Consider the following 5,218-nt stretch of genomic DNA (forward strand, 5'->3'; position numbering starts at 1 on the left):
TGGAGGGATCGCATTGGGGAGTTATACCTGATATAAATGATGAATTGATGGGTGCTGAAGAGTTGATGGGTGCAGCACACCAACATGGCACAAGTATACTTATGTAACAATCCTGCATGTTATGCACATGTACCCTAGAACTTAAAGTATAATAAAAAATAATAATAATAATAATAATAATTGTGCACAGCTGATGCCAGGGAAAGACAGTCTCCTAATAGAAAGCACTTGGAACTGGTGATTAGCAGCTTCCTGATAAGATCTCAGGAGTTGGGCGACTGGGCTGAAGCATATGCACTAAGAAGCAAAATGGCAAAATTTAACCAGTATATGACCTTCCTCTATGAACGCATGACTGCTTAGGGAATAATGCCTCAAGTGAGCATGCACACAATTTCAGTAAACACGCTGTGCATATGGCACCTGCCTAGTGCTGGCAGGCTACTGTGCATGCAGACAGTCCTCCTCAAGGGAAATATCAAGCGAGACGAAATGCAAACCCAGAACCATGCCAATGTATAAAGCCCCAAGTCAAGGGCCAAATGGGGCACTTGGATCTCTCAAGTCATCCACTTGGCCCTCTTCCAAATATACTTTTCTTCCTTTCATTCCTGCTCACTCCTACTCTAAAGCTTGCCTTGGTCTCTCCCTCTGCCTCATACCTACTTCTACCCCTCGACTGAATTCTTTCCTCTGAGGAGGCAAGGATCAAGTTGCTGAAGATCCATATAGATTCACCACTAGCAGCACTGGTAAAAAATGAGTGACTGCAGCTTTTTTTCCAACTAAACCTTTGAGCATGGTTTTATCTTTGCACCTTCAAGATAAAAATTTAAAAGATGATGTAAAGTAAAAGTAAAATCCCAAACCCCCCACTGCCTGAATGGACCCCTTCTTGACCAAGGGGACCCTAGAAAATTTTAAAACTGTAACTGAAAAGCAGGTTAGTTGCTTGCTGCATGTAGAGTTTTAATTAACAATAGCAAGGCCTAATACAAAAAAAAGTGAATTTATTCCTAAGCTAGCTTGGGGGAAGGGGCACAAAGCATCCTGCCTTTAAATGTGCCACTTCACCTGTGGAGCAGAAAGTGGGCATTTTTATAAGGTGAGGGGGAAGTGAGCAAGGGCGGGCGTCCCCTGCTAGCTTAGTGTCTTATCTATGGAACAGGTGAGTTGGTGCCTTTCTGGGCAGAAAGTGGCTAAGCTGGCATGCTTTCAATAAGCCCTCCTGGTGGATGAAAGTTCCAAGGCAATCCCTGGAAGATGGAAGTTCCAAGGCAGCCCCCTGGAGGTAAAATTTCCGTGGTGCTTTGCCCTGCAAATCAGCTGTCAACTCTGGAGAAGAGATTTGTCTTGGAGCGGCACATAGTTTGAAGAACTTGTCCTGTAGGGAATGTCTGGTAAGAGGGAGGTGAAAGGTTATATTTGTATTTCTGAAGGACTAAGTAGGAAATGGAGAGCTGGGGAAATGAGAAAAGAGAGAGAGAGGAAAAAATAATTAAACAACCTCTAGAAAAATGAAGGTACTCAGTAACAAAGCTGAGCTCCTGGCCATGAAGGGAAGGGAAGTCAGACAGGCCCCGTTAAACCCCTCTCCCTTTTATGGTTAAGACACAGCAGCTTCCCAGCATTAATGTTAAAATAGAGATCATAAGACTGACAAAATGGACTCTTTGTGGCAACAAGATACCAAACTACAAACAAGACTTAAGGCCATGCCAGACAAGAGTAACAAACTCTGTTCTAACTGCCACAAGGTGTTTCTTTTTCTCTAGCAGCTAAAGGAGCACTTGCCTAGAGATAAGCAATATTAAAACAATTATAGCTTATCACCAGATACTAACTGACTTCCTGTTTCACAAACCATAATGACAACTTTGATTGGACAAGAGACTGATTTCAGGATCTTTCTCCAGATGAGAAGACCACCAATCATAGACTGGTTCTGGTCAGTTGAGAGGCTTCGCACTTGAGTGCTTTTGCATCCTGAAAAGACATTTTGACATATACGGCCTAATTGTAATATGTTTAAATGTTAAAGTCTCCACCACAAGGTGAACACAGGTTTGTCATATGTTCAGTAGGCATGCATCAGGACTACCTTCATGAATATTCATAGCTTCTCCTGTAACCTGATGAATATGTATATTTAGCCAACCTGTTCAGAATAAAGCACTTTACCCCAACCCCTCCTCCTTTGAACTGCCCCTCTCTGATCTTTGCCAGAGGCTATGCTCCCCAGCCTGTGAGAAGGCCACCTTGCAGGCTGTAACCCCTTATAAGAAATAGTCTCCTTTTTCCTAATTTATAATTCTGTGATTTTTTACATTAACAATACTTAATCATAGAATTATCCCCCACTTCTTGACTGTGTTCAATTAGAGAAAAGCCCCACTTTTTGAGCCCTCTTGCAAATCACCTAACATAATCCCAAGTCCTATAGAAAAGACTTTAAGAAGTACATTCTAGCACCATATTAATGGGATGCCCCAATGTGCTCCACGGTATGTGTTTTCTCCCTCCATGGGACTTTGTTCAAGATGTTCCTCATGTTCTTTGTCTGGAGGGTACCAGCAGAAGATATATGATGGGTGTGCATAGCACAAATGATTAAAGTCCCACAACTTATGCCTATTTGGCACTTTATTTTAAAATATTTTAGAGTATCATTTTGTTTTATGCCAACAGATTTTTCTAAAATTAAGTATGGCATCATCATAAAACAGTACAGCTGAAGTGCAGGGAAAGCAGCAACTGTAAAAGTGACTTTTGATTGCAGGGTTCGAGGAAATGCTATCCTAAGTCATACTCTGCTAAGAATTATGTCAGCTTTTGTGTGGAGTTCATGGAAAAGTTAATCAGGGTCTCATCTTCATCCTTGAATCTTACAGCTGACTAGAAGTGTTTGCAGGATAATAAAAATATACAAACTCTGGATTGGAATGGGAAGATTGAGGGGAGGTTTCTGTCAGTGTTACTTCTAAATGAAGTTAGTTAATTCAATAAGCAGGAACTCAGTGACATTTAGCAGGTTCCAGCCAACTGATGCTGGGTCTGCAAAGACCAATTAAACATAGTTCTTGCCCTCAAGGTGTTATAGAAGGCAGAAAGAAATTATTTAGGTAGACCTGATAAAGCGAGTCCCCAATAGAAAACTCCTTTTAACAAAAAGCGGCTCAAAAATAGCTCCCTTTCTAACCTCATGCAATTCAAAGAAATCACTTCTCTTCTAACAACAAGCAACCTGAAAGAGCAGACAGTAAAACACAGATATGACAACTCAAACACAGAAGGAGATGGGGGAAGTCTCCTGGGTAATTACCAAACTTCTCACTTACACAATGGGCCCCAGTAAAACAAACAGTGGGCCTTAATAAAAAAAGGACATTCCTTTTCCTTTAGGCACACTAAGATAGAGAAGCTAAAAACACACTTGGTGGGATGCCTGCAGTTGCAAGAAGATGTATTGGAACAGACACAGAAACTCTTCCTCCCAGATAAGCAGGACAAAGAAACACAGACTAAGAGTCAGCCTTTGTGGTCAGTGAATGGGATGGGATAAGAGCTGATAAACAAAACAAAACAAAACAAAAAACTCTGCTCTGTACAGATAGCACACCTGGTCCTAACTAAACAGTCAGGCCCTAGGAGGATAAGACATCCCCTCCTCACAAGCCCCCTCCTCGCTAGCCCATTTATAAAAACCCTGACATTTTTACTACAACTCGGCAACCCGCTCAGGATCCCTCTCTGTGATGGAGAGCTGTTCTTTCCTTTTGCCTATTAAACTCCTTCTCCAAACTCACCCTGTCTGTGTGTGTGTCTGCAACCTCGATCTCCTTGGCCATGAGACCAAGAACCTTGGTATTTACCCCAGTCAATGAGGCTGCTTCAAAGGGTCTCACAGTCTCCTGGGAGAGGAGACCCATTAATTCAACCCAGAGTTACCTGTGATGGCCTGTGGTGTGCTGGGCACTGTGCTAGCTGCTGTGCATACAACAGTGACCAAAAGAGGCAGAGGAATCCACCCTAGAGGAATCTACATTCTCTGAGGAGTGACTTTAGGGGAGCGACTGACAATTTACAAGAATTGAAAGACATTAATATGTAACAAACCTGCACCTTGTGCACATGTACCCTAGAACTTAAAGTCTATTAATAAAAAAATTGTATTACATTTAAAAAGTAATCCCTAAACATTAAAAATGAAAAAAAGAAAGACATTAATAAGCCATGACTCTACTAATCCAAACTTGATTCTGTTTCTGTAAGTAGCTTTGAGAAATCCCATATGCTACAAATTCTGTATCACATGCTGTATTTCCATTATTCCCTGTTCTTACATGCCCACACCAGAGTCACTGAGCTGAGTAGGGCACACCATGATGCGACTGTGATTACATCTCCACCAAAAAACACCCCTGATGGGCCAAGAGAACACAACAGCTCTGTACATGTTACATGAAGAGGCTGGGTTGTGGAGAATTTGTTACCTAGGGGAGCCCTTGTGGTAGCTTCCTCCATTGGACAGCAAACCCCCACGACTATACTTAAGCTATATTAGCTTGTCTCTCTATTCGTTTTCATTTTCTTTGAAAACTCCCAGGAATGTTTTATTCTTCTCTAACTGCTTTTAAGCTGTAAACAGGAAACCTACAATAATCATATAATAATAACCACAAAAACCCACATAGCTGAAATTTTTTAAAAACACTAAGTATCTCATGACTCAAAGGATAGATTTTGCTGAAAGATATGAAATACTTTATTTGGGAATATATCTGTGGAGTAATGCTCCAAGTAGTAGAGTCTACTGCTGCAGACTCTGTGGGGATAACATGTTCCTAATACGTAAGTTCCAGACTCTTCAAACACTACTCTAGCCCTGGATAAAATAGCAAAAGGGTGAGCTTACAGTTTAGTAGGAGTGCAGAAACAGATAATTATGCAAGCAATTACAACAAACTGATGTGCTCTACCTAACACTTTAGGAGAATGAAGGTAGGCTAAAAGAGGATTTGGCAGGGAAAACTAGCCTAAAGGACAGGTGACAGAGAAAGCTTGCCTGAGGAAGTGCTCTGCAAGCTGAAATAACCAGGAGATCCCCAGAAGAAGGCAGAGGGTGTGTTTGGGGGGAATATTAAAGAAAGATGGAAAAACATGGCTAAGGTTCTGTGAGCCAAAGACAATACAGATAACCTGGTGGCCTTGATTGTCT

Source organism: Colobus angolensis, unplaced genomic scaffold (genome assembly GCF_000951035.1).
Source record: "Colobus angolensis palliatus isolate OR3802 unplaced genomic scaffold, Cang.pa_1.0 Scaffold624, whole genome shotgun sequence".
Classification (NCBI taxonomy): Eukaryota; Metazoa; Chordata; class Mammalia; order Primates; family Cercopithecidae; genus Colobus; species Colobus angolensis.